General features: G+C 45.8%; 1 protein-coding gene across 2 annotated transcripts in view; it reads right to left on the bottom strand.

The window, feature by feature from the left end:
- Window positions 1-16,838, bottom strand: part of LOC119657990 — a 132,628-nt gene extending 115,790 nt beyond the window's left edge. For both annotated transcript variants that reach the window (XM_038065207.1, XM_038065208.1), the window contains exon 1: window positions 16,134-16,838. The gene's annotated coding sequence lies outside the window, so the exon portion shown is untranslated. The remainder of the gene's footprint in view (window positions 1-16,133) is intronic.
- Window positions 16,839-17,419: the final 581 nt, after the last annotated feature.

Below are 17,419 nucleotides of genomic sequence, written 5' to 3'. Positions count from 1 at the left end.
TTTGATCCGTCCGTAAAGAATACCGTGTCATAGTCTTGCAACACGCCGCCGGTCTTCCACTTTCCCCTTTGGAAGGCTTAACAATTTTCAGATTAAAGATACCGGTTAATTCATTTTTGACTTGGAGCTCTTCACTCTTTTCTACATAGCTAGTATTATAGAAAGGGGGGGGGGGGCAATATGTGCAAAGCTAGGCGAATTAAGAAAACTTTCACCAGCGCAAAAGTTTAGGGATCTGGTAGCGTATGCAGAATCAATAGGTTGCGATGCGAATGCTCAACATATTTGTTGGGGCAGTAGCAAATGCAATCCAACAGGAGAGGAGCTATTTGATTTCATCACTTCAATTGGTCTTACGACTGCAAACGTATGGTGTGCCCTCCAAGCAAGGTTCTGACTCACAATCCTCCTTGCTGGCGGGAAAGTGCGTTTGAACCAGGAGCTCCAAGGTTGCACTGGAAGATTTCGTCCAGGAGCCTTTCGACTTTTTCAAAAGGGATGGGCTCTTATGTTCCTTGGACAGAATATTACTGAGCCGCGCGGATTCACTGGTTGATCCTCCTGGGGTCTCTGAACGGTTTGGAAACCTTTGCGGCGAGATCTAGACTGAAAAGTATCCAAGTGTGATATGAGAAGGATCTCTGGTCAGACAGTCTCCAATACGCCACCCTAAGAGTCCCATTGTCGGTTATTAGGGTGATATCATGGACCTTCTATCAACCGCACAGTTCTCCGAGCTTGGGATATGGAAGGTTGGTGTACTGCTTCTGTTACACACCGATAGGTTTGAAGTAATAATAAAATCAAAGAATGACCCATCTCTCTCGTCAATTTACGAGCTGCCCCAAAGCGTATGTCTTGCATTGGCATCGCAGTCTATCAACAGGTTGGCCTTCTTTGTTGCTATGGTGTTCGTCAGATGTTGTAATTCTTCTGGCGGAGCTGATCCGTCGTGAGCCATGTAAGCCGAGGCAATATACACGTTCTCTGTCACCGCCTGGTCCAGCTTGACTACGACTGGGTCGCTGGAACTCAGGTCCGGAAACAGAAAAACGTGCAGACTCTTCCTCGCGAGAATACACTCTATACTCTAGGTCTATACTGATCAGCGTCTCCTGTGCTGTGGAATAAATTAAAATATTTGCTTTGTAGCCCTTTGATGGTTCGGTCGCCTCCGACCCAGGGCTCCTGTATTAGTGCCATGTCGATGTCTTCCTCTGGGAGGAAGACAAGCAGATTAGTCGAGGCGAACTTCAAGTGCTGCAGATTTATCTGCGTTATCCTTGACATGATCTGCTTTCGTGGGGGGCTCATCAGTCCCCGTCAGACCGTCGATCTTCATGTTCTCCAACAGCTCATTGGCGACGTCGATTGGATTTAGGTCGTCGTCCGGTTTTGTAAAGTGAAAAACTTTTACCTTGTGCGGCCCTCACAAGCTATAACGTCGAACCCACGGACCACCTGAAAGGAATCAAGGCAGCGGATGAATCCCGTGTGTTTGCCTGCGGTGTCCAGGAGATGCTCAATGACCATCTCCGACAGCCTGGCCTCAACCCTGGTCCAGAACCTCCAGCGCTAGTTTGCCGCTAGCGGAATTACCATTTGCCAGCTCCACACATAAGTGGCTCCTGGCCACATCACTCAAGGCTTTCGCAGTTCGTGGCCTGTCGGCGGAGTATTGCTGCGTACTTTTTTTCAGATGTTGCTTAGCGTCTGAGCTCTTGTCCACTCTGCTCCGCTTGTAATCTTCCTCGACCTCGCCTTGAGATCGATTGCGATTCAGAGCGATGGGCTTCACCTTCTGCTCGTGTGCCAGTCGTTTGCTGTTGTATTCCCCAACAATCGCGTGGTGTTTAGCGATATCTTTTTCATCCCGCTTGTCAACAGTAACGGCCTCCTTATTCTTAGCAATCTTGCTGAGGACATGCATGGCCTTCAACTACTAGCTCTTGAGCAGGACACCAGTGGACTGTTGCTTCTTAGTCGGTTTCCGGTGACCAACATTCTTGTCGGTTTTCAATTTTTAGGGATCCCTCGACGTCGAGGGTTTCGGGTTAGGGGTATTATGTCTGGTACTCGCTACACCCAGTTTGACGGCAGAGGATTCCAGGCTGGGGACCACTAGTCTGTCTGCACCTCGCTCCAGGAGGTCCTTGCGGTGGCTTCCTGCGGTTGGTTTCAGCAGAGCGGTGCTACGGTTGGCACGGAGTGTACTGCTCTTGACGGCTGCTGTCTCCTGGCTGGATGCCAGCAGCTTGTCCTCCAATGATGCGCCTAGCATCATCCCCTCTTCTTCTATCGACGGTTTTTTTATTTTTAAAATAAGACCCAGGAGTAGTCCGGGAAGAATGTTCCCCCTGCCTAGCCCGACTACCAGGGTAAGGGTCTTATCTGAAAGTGAAGGTGCCCAAGGTATTCAGAGTTCGCATATCAGAGACCAAGCTCCCCATTGGCCACACAGCCCTCGTTATATGCTGTTCCACCTTGGCTTGTTGTTTTCCAATATTATCAGGATATTTTCTCAAATAAATGTAACGGTAAACTGGTGAATGTTCTTGTACCAGGAATTCTGTACCTGTTCCAAACCGGATGCCTCAATTTCTTCGATCAGTTAATGGCTCGTCGAACTTCCTCATCGGTAATATTCGCAAAATTCAGCCCAGGATGACAGTGGTTCTGCTGGTAATCCACTGAGCATATCTAGCATGTTGCCAAAACTTACCTCAATATTCTTTCGCTTGAGTTACCGAAAACACTAATGAGATTAGAATTCCCTCAATCGTTGGAGATATATAGAGCATAGGAATGCCAGGATCAGTTTCCTATAATTCTCTCATTCTGAACCAACAGTGTGGATGTTTCCTATGGTCATTCACTGACTGACTGACATAAGTTAATTGACCTAACAATCTGTACCTCAAAAGTGTTAGAGTTGATTACACACTGGCGGGTGTTAGACGGGGTCTCACTGTCAAATCATCGATACCTAGAATTCAATCTGACTATTGCGGGCGAACAGTCTGACAACATGAATATAAGAGGCTCGTTTGGTGCTCGAACTGACACTCCTTTAGGTGGGGGTGGCGAAAACAATGGGCCAACACGGCCTGAGTGCTCAGAAGCTGTAGCTTCTCGCCCACCACATACATACCCAAGGCTAATACAAAAACATGTGACTAAACGGTTCCTATCCAGATGCACAAAAGCTTCGAGAGGAATGAAGCCTGTCGTGAGAGTTTACTCAAAATTCCCGTCATCTGGGTAGAACGGCTGCCAAACCTAAGGGTTCTCACCATGGGAAGCGGATCGCACTATGTGATTCCGAATCAATCTAAAGATAACCGTGTCGATTCTCGGTACAGTAGCAGCTGCATACATCGCCTCATTAGCTACATAATGTTCATAATTTGACACAGCAGTCCTGTGAAGCCCCGTGCAAGCGCACAGACATTCCCTCTCAAGGATCCCTATTTTCTCCATTTGGCTAGTGCTCAAGTTAAACCAAATAGGACACCCGTAGGTGAGTACTGGTCTAACCAGAGGAAGGTAGCAAATGATTTTAACCTTTCGGCTAAGATGTGGAGTATAAAAGAGGCATAGAGACGAAGAGACATGAATGCCATGCGAGTGCTTTCTAGCGCAACTTTAACATGCTCGTTAAAATGAAGACCTTCGTCAAGACGCACACCTAGGTAATTAACGCACTTCCTATGAGGGAAGCGCTCAGAACTATCCTCGTTCCCGACAATGTGGTAATCTTTTCGATTCCTTTTCAAATCCGACTGAGGTACGCTAACGAATTTCGAAACAGAATCGTTCCACACTTTTGGGCATTGATTTTCATCCGCCAGCTATTCGTGAAAAACTTAATGTCATTGAACATCTTTTGAAGCTTAACTTGCAACCTTGTTGCCATCAAGAGAGGCTGCTGTTCATTTTAGAAGCTCTTCGAATAGCAGTTAACTCACATTTCAATCGGATTATCAATGCCTTCCGCCGCGGTGCACCAGACATCAGCCTCTCCAACATGCCTGAACGGGTCCTTTCTCAATCTCTCTTTATGTTGCTCCTGATACCCATTATCCCGCTCTGGAGTTCGGCCTCGCCACGCCTGCGACCAAGCCCTCCTCTCCTCTTATTCCTTTCTGTCTGACTTCCCTTCTCCCACAAATCCCTGAGCTGCTATCCATTATGATTCACCACTGAAATCCACAAAAAACTTCGTCTGAAACAAGCTGGGAGGAAACATTTTTATCCATCGGAAGCCGAGCAGCGCTCCGCGAATTTCAGTTAAGTCTCTGATAGTTAAGTTTATGAAGGATTATCTAGATCAGATCAGTGTTGAAGAATTGGCTCGTGGTAACTTGAAGCCCGCAATGCCTTCGAGTCCCTTCCACTTTGATCAAATTCTCTGGCTCTACTGTTACCTCTCCTTAGCTATCCTGAGATTTACTTTGCAGTTACTTCTCCTCGGTGCATAACTCTTTTCTCCCTCTGAGTATAGCTTCCTTCTCTCCTACCACGCCTTTCCCCACTCCCTCTTTGGTGGAGTACCTCATTGACAACCTTGATGCAATGTCGGACCGGGCCCCGATGATCTTCCGGATTAAAACCTCTAAGTTCATCTCCCTTTCTTCCCGCATTATTTTCAATAAGACCCTCGAAGAATGTCATTTTCCCAGCCTGCGTTCTCATACACAAAGGCGTTGACCATATTCTTCTCGAAAATTACCGCCCTATTACGCTCGAGAGGTACGTCAATGACTTCGGCTACCTTATAGCTAAGTAGCCGCACGGCTTCATAAAACGTCACCAACTTTGTGGCGAAATGCCCCAACTCTCGGCAGGAAGTCCACGGACTTTTCTAAGGCCTTCGATTCTGTTAGCCACGAGATTCTGTTGTCCGCAGTCGCCGCTTTCAACATTCCTCTATCACTTATTACATGACTTGCCTCCTACCTCTCCTTCCGATTCTGCAGCGGATCCATTCTAGTATCTCCTTTAATTTTATTAACGACCTCCTCTCTACCCTCACTTGTCCTCGCTTGCTATACGCAGATGATCTCTAGCTGTTTAGTGGTCAAAGATAGTATAGTTCCTAGGGCGAAACGTGGATTGGTACCCTCAATGCAGCATAAAACTCGGAAACACCTGCTGAATCAACACCAACAGCTCTACTACCGCAACCTATCTTCACCACAGCGGAGCTCTCTCTTAACGAGAAGCTGCAGACGGAGAAGGCTGAAGGCGAGTCTTCCGCGCCTAAAAACGGGACAAATTGTTTCAACTGGTCTGGCAGGTTGGGGGTTGGACAGGATTGACAACTCTACACGAAAAACCTTCCTATTATGAAACCCCAAAAGGAGCCTCGGACTGGATTGACCACCCAACGGCGAACCCAGCAACGACAACGGAATAACGATTTTCGCCTTTTTTCATGGAACGTGCGCTTCCTGTACAGAGATGGTGCTGCCAAGCAGCTAGCCGATACCCACTGCCAATATAGGGCTGATATAACAGCATTGCAGGAGATGCGTTGGACAGGCACCGGCTACCTGGAGAAGAGTGACTTCGGAATAAGTTTCCTAGTCTGAAACCTGCTATTATCGGCCTTGAAAATATAAGCAAACGGCTATGCATTCTGGGTTTGCGAGGCAAATTTAGAAATATAACGTTCACTGCCCTACAGAGGAGACTGCGGAAATCACCCCAGGTGACCTGTCCGAAAATAGGGAAGACAAAATGTCCAGCTAAATGACGGCATAATACCGCCTGTAACTGTGGAGGAGCTGCGGGAAATATGTGGTAGGTTCGATAACAACAAGGCCCCAGGTTTGGATGGCATCCCCAACCGAGCTTTGAAACTGGCAGTGAAGACTAGGCCCGACCTTTTCGCCAACACCTTGGAGGCGTGCCTAAAAGAAGGAATATTCCCCGCCCAGTGGAAAAGCAAAAATTAGTGTTGCTTCCGAAGCCTGGCAAGCCACCTGGAAACCCAGCGTCGTATCGTCCTATCTGCCTATTGGATACAATGGGGAAGACGATGGAAAGAGTCATCTACAACAGACTCCTGCCCATCGTCGAAGCCAGCATGGAACGCCAGTTTGGTTTCCGACGCACCCACTCTACGGTGGACGCAATTAACATGGTGGTAAACCTGGCGAAAGGTGCACTGATTTCTGGCGGCTGCTGTGCCGTGGTGGCGTTGGATGTCAAAAACGCATTCAACTCGGCCAACTGGAATAGAATTAAAGGGGCGTTGGCTGAAATAGGTGTCCCCGGATACTTAGCGAATTTGGTGAAAAACTACCTCTCAGAGAGGAGTCTCTGGTACGGGACGGATGAGGGTTCCAAAGAATACATTGTCACGGCCGGGGTACCACAGGGATCGGTACTTGGTCCCCTGTTGTGGAATATCATGTATAATGGGGTGCTTGCTCTTCCCGTCCCAGAGGGGACTACGATTATCGGCTTCGCTGATGACCTAGCTGTGGTTGTTGCTGCAAAACACCCAGAAGATGTAGAGGTTTACGCAACGGAAACAGTGAGAGCGGTAAATTCCTGGCTAGAAAAGGCCGGGCTGACCTTGGCGGACGCGAAAACGGAAGCGGTCTTAATAACGAACCGCAGAAAAAATAACACTGTAAAAGTGGAGGTCGGTGGACATACGGTCGTATCAAAGCCGGCTATTAAATACCTGGGGGTAATAATTGACACCAAATTGAGTTTTAGGGAACACCTAGAGTATGCATGCCAAAAGGCAGCCAGTGCCACCACGGCACTTGCAAAAATGTTGCCAAATATTGGTAGACCGAAGCATTGCCGGAGGTTGGTGCTAGCCGGAGTGGTGCACTCCATCCTGCTCTACTCGTCGCCTGTGTGGGCAGAGGCGCTTGCAAACTCTCTGAGACGGAAGCAGGTGAACTCGGTTTACCGGCGGATGGTTTTGAGGATTTGCAGTGCTTTTAGAACCACATCAGATGAGGCAGTATTGGTGGTGGCAGGCATGATCCCGGTTGACATTCTGGCCAAAGAAATGAGTGTCCTGTACAATGCAAGCAGTGCAGCGTAGAAATGCGGCAAGGTCAGAGTCGCATGATCTCTGGCAACGCAGATGGGACGAGTCTACGAAAGGTCGGTGGACGCACAGGGTCATTCCAAACATTAGGGTGTGGCTTGAGCGAAAACATGGGGAGACCGACTACCACATTACCCAGTTCCTCACGGGACACGGTGGTTGCTACAGGAAGTATCTGCACCGCTTTGGGTTGGATGATTCTCCGAACAGTCCCAGATGCGATGGCATACCGGAGGATCCAGAGCATGTGATGTTTCACTGCCCACGATTTGCGATGGAGAGAAGGAGCTTAAACCAAGTGCTGGGCAGGAGCGGGACCCCGGAGAGCTTGGTTACTGAGATGCTGGAGTCCGAGGAGAAGTGGCTTGCGGTTGGCTTCGCAATCATCCAAATGCAGGAGGAGTTGCTGAAGGAACAAAGAAGGAGGAAAGCTGCAAATAGGAGAAAGATGAGTGCCTAAGAGCAAACCTACCCCGCGAAGTAATACCTCAATGGTGGTCCTGCGGGGCTGGGGCTGGAGAGACCGGGGGTGGTGTTTAATGGGTGTGAATCCCATACGCGCCGGCTGGCGGACGTGTCTTTCTAAGATTTTCCACCTCTGTGTACGCACAAAAAAAAAAAGAGGAGACTGCATAGTCGGAGAAGGATACCTTCTACGAGGCAGTTGAGCGGACCCTCGAAGCTTGTCCCTAAGTAGAATGTGCCCGGAACTGCCAGGGAGCCTAAGTATCCTTGCCGTGTAAGATATCAGTCAATATGAAATAACGTCCCTATTGCTTCTCTCCTGCTCCAGAATCCCTTCCAGAAGAAGCTTCACGCTATACTATACAATATTTTGTCATCCCAGGATAATTAGCCATCATTCAAAATTATTCAGATGAACGCACATCAGTGCTAATGGCAACCGACTAAAAGTTGACTGACCTGAACGAGAAAACGCCATTTAATCAAAATCTAAACATATAACGACCTTTTAGAGTTTTTCTGCTCCTCTTCTGCTGACTGTGAACATTTGTAAAAGAAGCACCACTTCATATTGCAGTCATACCTTCAGACTTTATCTCGAGCCGACTCTGCTGTATTGTATAACAGCTCTTTCCCGGTATCATCATCTTCACGAAAAGACTCACTCATTCACCAAGATTCGCTGAACCATGCAACGGATGAAATTGAAAGATGATGTAACTTGGAATTCAGACGCAACGATTATTTTCACGAACAGTTTAATGTGAAAATGAAGTGTTGAATAGGCAGACAGGTAACATAGATACTCTCATCTGCTGGTAACCTGCATGTCTAGTAAGTTTCTAAGGACATTCTTATGAGCGGAAATTTACTTTTTGCACGAAGCTCTGTAATTTTGCTGAAAGGTGAATCTCAATTGCGACCCCTTTTCAAAGGTGACAAAGATTGTAAGATTGCTGGCATGCATAGAATCATTACGTTGATGACGAACCCTAGTTTTCTTCTGGAATTCTCCGAAAGAGCCAAAAAAATCATATTAAATTTGTATCTTTTGACTATAGTCGAAAAACTATCTAATTTTCAGCACTAAATTCTGAAGCTATTTGAAAAATGTAACCCCAATTTTCATGCCGACTGTCCATCGAAAACCCGCTCAGACGGGGTGAAATTTTCCAGCTTCTTCTGCGTTTCCTTCACCAAGGCTCACCGTTCTTATATCTAAACGTGCATGACTGATGTAGTGTTAGCTATGATTGCTCCGCAGCCATGCAAGACTGCACTGTATAAAAGTAATGGGAGTTTATTGCATGCAAATTACCTCTAACAGGAGCTGTCGACTATTGACGAGTGAACAATAAACTTAAGCAATTTCATACCAATTCTGGCCGACCCTGTTCGCTGCAAAAACCAATTTGAATAGAGCAATTAATCCAAGAAAGACATTGTGCAGTTGAAAGCTAATAAACAATTCTGATATCTTTGTTCATCAGTCCTTGAGAATGGTAAACTCTGTTTTGAAATCCAATTTTCGACCTTTACGCTAAAATGGCGTGAAACACATTCTACTTAATCGGTCTGAATGAACGACGTCTTTTTGAACAAGATTTTAGGAGATACTTGATAGTTGGTATTTAGATACATTGGCGCTAAATTTAAGTCAATCTGAATTGTAACACCCAAAGTCGTGGACATAGAGTGCAGGAAATGAAATGTTTTTTCCTAAGACAACCTTTTGCAGAGGTAGAGATGGCAAGCTGCATTCAGCAGGAAGTACCCATTTTCCCTTAACCATTATCACCGCAACTAACATTAGATAAATGTTAATGTGAAATGAAATGTTTAAAAGAATATTCTACCTTTAAAAGATGCCTATCTGGAGGGCTGCATGGCCAATGGGGAACTTGATCTCTGGTATGCGAACTCTGAATAACTTGCGCACCTTCAGTTTCGTATAAGACCCTTGACCTGGTGGCCGCGCTATCCAGGAGGACATTATTCCCGGACTAACCGTAGAACCAAGACATGGACTCAAATAAAAAACAAACAAAAAACGAACGATAGAAGAAGAAGTGGTGATTCTAGGCGCATCATCGGAGAACAAGGGGGGCATCCAGTCAGGAAACAGTAGCCGTCGAAGGCAGTACATTCGGTGCCAATCGTAGAACCACTGTACTGAAACAAACCGCACGGACCTCCCGGAACGAGGCGACAGATGGACTAGTGCTTTCCAGCTTGAACTCCACTGCCGTCGTGCTAGGTGTGGCGAGTACCAGCCATAGTTCTCTTAACCCGAAACAGTCAGGGAGCCCCTCAAAAGTAAGGGCTGATAGGAATGTCGGGCACTGACAACTAGCTAAGAAGTGAAAGTACACTGCTCAAGAGTCAGTCCTAGAAGGTCATACATATTCTGAGCAGGATTTCAAAGAGCAAGGAGGCCTGCAAACAAGTAAGCAGCAACTACCAGCCGACGAGCCACGAACGAAGTTATTCTGCTAGCGACAAACTTAGCGCCGGAGGTGTGGATCAGTCTTGACCCCAGGCTCCTGGACGACGAAAATAGAACACACAGATTTCACCCCTTGCTGCGATTCCTCTCAGGTAGTCCATGGTTTCCACGTTATAGCAAAGAGGACCAGTTTTCTCGGTTCGGGTGTCGCTCTGATCAGCAATCAGCCCAAGATCATCCCCTAAGACGAGATCCCCAGGAGACCGGTCACTCGCATCTGGTTGCCGAAGATGCACATGGACGACAAGCACCACAAGATAAGATATAAAAGCATACAGCACAAGAGATTCTGATCCGGAAATATGTATCCTCGGGAGGAAGAGTCTACACGTTTTTCTGTGTCCGAACCTGAGTTTCAGTGACCTAGTTGTGATCAAACTGGAGCAGGCAGGAGCGGAGAGCAAGAGCGATCAGCTCGGCCAAAAGAACTGCAACGTTTGACGTCCGAAGCGAAGAAGGCCAACCAGTTGACAGACTGCGACGTCAATGCAAAATACGCTTTGGGGAAGCTCGGAAATCAACGAAAGGGCTGAGTCATTCCTTGACTTAATTATTAATACAAATCTATCGGTGTGTAACAGGAGTAGTACCCCAAACCCTCCATTTTTCCAACTCGGAGAACTGTGACGGTTGGGAGAATGCTCTTGATATCACCTTACTATTTGAAATAATTAAGATTTGCTTTTTTGTATTCACTAGTGATATTTATTATGCTTCCAAAGACTAATATTCGGGATATTTCCCATCATCAGTGCTAACACGACAAAGCAAGTCTTAATTATTCCCAATAATTTATCATTAACTTACTAACCGACGATAGGATTCTTAGGGTAGAAAATTGGAGAGTGTCTGACCAGAGATCCTTTTCAGACCACGGTTGGATACTTTTCAGTACATACTTCGTCGCAAAAGTCCCCAAATCTTTCATGGACCCCATGGGGATTGACTGGAAGAAGTTTGGTCAAGTTGATAAGAAGAAACTCTCCGGTGTGCAAATTGATAAGATTGGCACGACAGACGAACAAGGGTCAAAGGTCGGGGCTCTGGAAAACGCATTCGAAACCGCCATTAAAGTCTCGTGCCAAGAACACATTGCTACCCTGGTGGAATGAATTCTCAGGAAACTGACCAGGAGGATCTTCAACATCTGCGACACGCTCAAATATTAACAGAAATTCAAAGAATGCATGAAGAAGTACAAGCCGGTCACCAAGATTACCAAAAGGAGATCCTGGTTGGAATATTGTGAGAACATTGAAAGCACCATGGAATCCACGAAGCTCAGTAAGTTTCCGTCCAAAAACCTAGGAGATCCCGATCTTCAAAATTCTTGTCATAGAGCCTTCCAGCAATATATTGATAGACGACACATCCGACAAACTATCCCATATGTTGGAGAAAATTGGGGCGTGTATTATCTTAATAAGTTGGAAAGCTTAGACAGTTGGAAGGATTAGACAGATTGTACGGTACTGCAGTAACAACGACTGCGATTTATCTGAACGATAAGCTGTATACCGGACGTAGGGTACACGATGATTTGCTGGTCTGCTCAAGTGGAGAAAACATGAAATCAAGGCCTCGTCTAGCATTGAAAAGATGTTACGGATGATGAGGGTCCACCTTGTCATCAGGATTTTCAACGTATATTGTACAAACCATATAGGGATATGGCAGTTCAGGGGGATGTGCTTATTACTGTTTCTTTTAGAGGGCCTTCTTCGTTTGTCAAAGCACCGCTGCAGCCAGCTGATTGTGGAGTTCACTTTTGTTGTGAAAGAACTACGAAAAGCTGAAAGTTCACATCAAACAAATGAAGAAGTTGTTAAAATCAAGAGTATTTAACCTGCGCTTCGAATGATTCTTGCCTTTTGATCGAGATTCCAGAAAAATTCAAAGAAGTGGAGTTACACGAGTTTGTAGAAGAGTCTACGACTACCGCCATTGGTCTCATATGAAACCCTACGAAGGACGACATCCATCCGAAAGTGATCCAATACGAAAGCTGGCTAAGAGATGCCTTTTATCAAATGTTGCCGGGATTTATGACGCCCCCAAATTTGATAGCATTGGTGATAATTACAGCGAAAACTCAGATGCAAAGTATTTGTCTAAGATGAAGACCCCTCGGATGAAATTTGGCACATTTTAAACATTTTGAGGTGAAGTTACCAGTCCAGGAATCCACCTGAATTCTCCGATGAAATCGTTATGTAAAAAGGGCATCATTGTGAATCGCACGGAATACATTCTTTGATGCCACCGGATCGGGGTATGCGGCAGTAATATACAGTAAGACACCCGACACAACTGGTAGAATGGCTAAATCACTGCTCTGTGCCAAGACCAGAGTAAAACCATTGAAAGCCAAAATGACTCTTTCGAAGCTAAAGTTACTAGCAGGACCATATTTATGGACATGACGAACTGGACGATAACAACTCGCTCCAAGCATGCCAGTAAAGACTGCTTAGCTACATATTTGTGGATCGTATCTATACTATTATCGCACTCTTCGAGCTGCTTTCTGATAGCATACCGATGTCCTTGCCCATAAACTCTTCCAATTCGAAGTATTAACCAACTCAACCATACAGGGGAGTTGAGCCCGCTATGCCTACATACGGCTACAATCAGTCCTCCGGGAGAATATAATGGACCACCTTTCATAAGGTTTTGTGCCAACAGTGACCAATTAAATGAGTAGGGCGAAACACGGATTGGTACCCACGATGGAGCATAAAACCTAGGAAACGCCTGTTGAACCAACACTAACAGCTCTACTGCCAAACCCTATCTCCACCACCATATGGTGACCGCTGGGGGATCTTTCTTAACGAAAGGCTTCAGACGGAGAAGGATGAAGGTGAGTCTCGCGCACCTAAAAACGGGACAAATTGTACGAACTGGTCCTCCAGGTAGAGGGTTAGGTAGGGCTGACAAACCTACAGGGAGAACAGCATGTTACGAAGCCAAAAGAGGAGCCTCGGACTGAATTCGCTACACAACCACGAACCTGGCAGCGACAACGGAATAACGATTTGCGCATTTTCTCATGGACCGTGCGCTCCCTGCACAGACCGAATACTGCTAAGCAATTATCCCGTACTCTGTCTCAATATAAGGCAGATGCAACAAGGTTGCAAGAGATGCGCTGGATAGGGACCGGTTTCCTGGGGAAGAGCCACTGCGCCATCCAGTAAACCATGTGCTCAGAGTAGGTTTCTTAGTCAGCCAAAAAATGAGACCTGCTTTGAAGGGGGCAAAAAATGCCGCAATAACAGCGGCCAACAGAGATCCTGAAGATGAAACATCAACAAATGATCTTCATAATCACCTCAAGAAGGTTATCATAAATACGGCCACAAACATACTTGGCTCCAGCCGCAACAGGAGTTAGACCGGCTGGTTAGACGATGAATGTAAGCCGGCAACGCAACGGAAAAATGCTGCATACCGAATAATGTTCCATTCTTAAAGGACGCGGGCACTCGTGGAAACGAGCGAAAAAGCGACTTCACAGACGGAAAAAGGAAGCCCTGGAGAACCAACAGATCTGTGAACTCGAAAAGTAAAAGTCATCCTGCCCAGACAAAGAGGAAAATGTGATTCCCGACAGAATGGGCCTATTGAAGCGATGTGTTGAGCATTTTGATTAACTGCTCAACAACCAAAGCATCGGCGAGTTGGAGGTCCCGCCAACTGAAGACAACGGATAAATACTGTTAGAAGAACCAGTCCGTGGAATTCATCGACTTAACAATTATAAGTCGCCAGTAGCCGATTGAATTATAGCCGAATTGGTTAAATATGGAGACGACCAATTACACCCCGCGGCTCATCAACTTAGGTCAAGGACAGCGAATCAATGCCTGACGGCTGGTAAAGAGGTATTATCTGTCTCAAAACTTAAAAAGGCAAATATCACGCTGGGCAGCAATTACAGAGGTATCACGTTGCTGAGTACCATCTATAAGATATTCTCCGCTATCTTGCTAGGCCGGATAGCCCCATACGCCCAGAACGTCATTGGTCCATATCAAAGGGGCTTCACTCCAGGCAAATCAGCAACAGATCAGCTTTTCTCTCTGCGGCAAGCGATGGAAAAACTGTTGGAATATGGACAACAGTTGCACCATCTATTCATCGACTTTAAAGCCGCCTATGATAGCATGGCCAGGGTAAAACTGTACACGGCCATGAGAGAATTCGGTATCCCGACGAAATTGATAAGACTGACTAGGCCTGACTAGCCTATGCTGACGATATCGACATCATGGGAAAAACCACCCAAGACGTACAAACTACCTTCGTCCATATCGAGCAGGCGGCGATCGGGGTGAGATCTTGGGCAGCACATCAATGAAGGCAAGACAAAATATATGGTGGCAACGTAAGCACCAAAAACGTACCAACCAACAACATCAAACGAAACACTACATAACGACGAAATCTATGAGCGATACCATGACCGTCCGGTTGTGGATAAAATCCGGTTCAATAGGTTACGGTGGGCGGATCACTTAATCCGTATGGATGAGGATGATCCCACCCGGAAAGTCTATAAGGGCAATATCTATGGTAGAAAAAGAAGACGAGGCAGACCCTGCCTAAGATGGAGCGATGGCGTAGGTCAGGACGCCAGACAGCTTTTAGGGATATCGAATTGGTGGACCTCGGCGTAAAACCGGGATGTCTGGAGTTCCTTATTAAGGCAGGCCTAGACCGGATACCGGTCCGAGCCTAAATACTTGGCAGTTAGTGCTAGTATTAGGTAAAATCCGGCATCTGCCGATTGCCATAGGGTCAAAGCTCTTACTGTACAAGGCAATGATCTTGCCAGTCCTCATGTATTCCTCGGAGACTTGGGTTCTTAGCAAGGAAAATTGCAAACTCTTGGCCGCGTTTGAGAGAAGAATCCTCTGAAGAATGTTTAGCCCCCTACAGGAGGATGGATGATCCCGTAGCCTACATAACGACGAAATCTATGAGCGATACTATGACCGTCAGGTTGTGGATAAAATCCGGCTCACTTAATCCGTATGGATGAGGATGATCCAGCCCGAAAAATCTATGGTAGAAAAGGAAGACGAGGCAGACCCTGCCTGAGATGAAACGATGGTGTAAGCCAAAACACCAGGCAGCTTTTAGGGGTATCAAATTGGTAGACCTCGGAGCGAAACCGGAATGTTTATAGTTCCTTATTAAGGCAGGCCTAGACCGGATATCAGTTGTTGCACCGTTGATGATGATGATGATGTGAGACCGCACCTAAGGCTCATGCAAGGATTTTGACAGTTATCTTAAAACTGAGCGTCCGCTTGCCCATCGCTAACGGAAGGCGGTTTCATCGAATTGTAACTTCGTACAAAGCGAAAGCCTTGAAAGGAGGTGAATGTGCAATGTATCTCAAAAAATCTGCAGTCTAAAGAACAAGTTTATAGGCCTGTTCTGGTCTACTGGAATTGACATATGTATGAAGACTGTTTGGAGGAGGTCTGAGTTTAGATACAACCCGCTATGTCCAAAGTGTCGCTTCCCAGGACCCAGCCAGTGTCACCAGGGCGTTCCAGTTTCGGGGGTACTTGATTGGGGAGACAGCTTCTTCAATAGTATCTGAAAGTTACCGTGTTAAAGCCGACGACCAATTCGAAGCAAATAAAGATAGAAAGGCAAAGAGTTCTTGCCATAATGGCTTATCTTGCAGAAAGCTGGAAAAATCGCTTAATTCATAAATTTTTTTATTGCTTTGTGTGGTGTTGTGAAAGAGTTTATGCGAAACGAGCAAACATTAAGTTCGGTTGCGTAACATTACAATAGAAACGAACGCGGATCATCTTTTCCAGTCATGTTCGTAAAATCCGAGATTGCATCTTCCGAAATTTCGCATCAATAGGGAGCTGAGTATGTGACAATAAAAGGAGCTTTGTCATCATCCATTGTTCGGATGATCATCTAAACCATCGAAATTATCAACACGACCAACAAAAAAAAAGATAAAAAAATCTTTCTATTATCATTTCACTGGCAATCTCACAATGGAGCGTTAAAATTTGCATGCGAAGTCTCCATAAATGCACTTACCTCGATTTCGAATAGACCTCTCGCTGCCACCACGATAGGTGTTATAAGTTTAATTATATCTTAAAATCCGCGGACTTTCTCAAGTCACTCGAGGGGTATCTCGGCTGGCCTTGCACTAATTATGAATTTCTTTCTTTTTACGATTTTTGTAAAAATTTTGTCACTAACAAAGTTCACAATGACTCCGGGTCTTGGTGGAGGCAAAATTACTGGTCAAAACAAAAAACAATGAAACTGGAATTTTATTAAAGCATTTTTTGGAGAGAAAACTTCACATATATAACAAGCGCTTTTCACTTTCAATGAAGATTTACTATCGCTTTATTAATATTAATTATTTTCCTCAAAAATTCAAGATGAATCTATGAATATATCATTCGGGGCGATAGTACCAGTTAAATTGATTACACGCTCGGTGCACCGCAGGTAATTGCATCGGACACTATCACTGCTTCGGTATCAACTCAACCGCGGACGCAATTAAACTTTGCAGATAGTCGATTAGCGTTGATCTTGGCCAGAGGACTCAATTACCACGATCACTGCATTTTCGGGAGGGTATCTCTCAGATTGCACTATTTGAGGCCAGATGACTACTACTAGGAGAGGCAGTCATTTTGCCAGATACACTGCATAACACCTGAATTGAGACTGATGAGCTGCGATCGCGGCACTCTACCTGTTGACTATCGCCGATAAAGCCAACCGACGCAATACAGCGTGGCACAGTAGTGGCCACTCGCCGAACTTTACCCGCTTTTCATTCAAGATACACCTGATGAAGTTGCTACCGTGAAAAACGCGAATTTAACCCTTTTCAAGCCTGATGTGGGGTAGTCGTCAAGTATCTACTTGAGAAGGTGAGATCTCCTCAGCGCTCCGGGCTGCAATTGGGAATCTTCACCTAACAGATACTCCGGAGTCATCTAAAAAACCTGAAAGTTTATGACCAAAATCCATGCTCTTTTCGCTACGTTTTCAATCATTTCATGGAGAATTGTACCGTGCAATATTAATGGTTAATTCATTCTTTCATTCAGTTTGAGGCAAACCTACAAAAGTGTTGAGGATTGTCGTTCCAAGGAATCACGGTCTATTGCGTGTACCACCCGAACTGAATCCATAGATGCAGATACATTCGAGTATATGCACGGCATTTGTGAGTGGAGCCATGGGAGTATTGAAGTCGTTAGAAATCAGCCCCCATAGAACGTTTCAGAGTGGATAGCATTGACTTTTTAACTCAGCAGTTTCACCTGTATAAGCAATAACTCTGTTGGACCTTC

This window comes from Hermetia illucens, chromosome 5 (assembly GCF_905115235.1).
Source record: "Hermetia illucens chromosome 5, iHerIll2.2.curated.20191125, whole genome shotgun sequence".
In the NCBI taxonomy this organism is placed as follows: domain Eukaryota; kingdom Metazoa; phylum Arthropoda; class Insecta; order Diptera; family Stratiomyidae; genus Hermetia; species Hermetia illucens.
The sequence above is the reverse complement of the archived record's forward strand: the minus strand, read 5'-3'. Positions and strand labels throughout refer to the sequence as shown.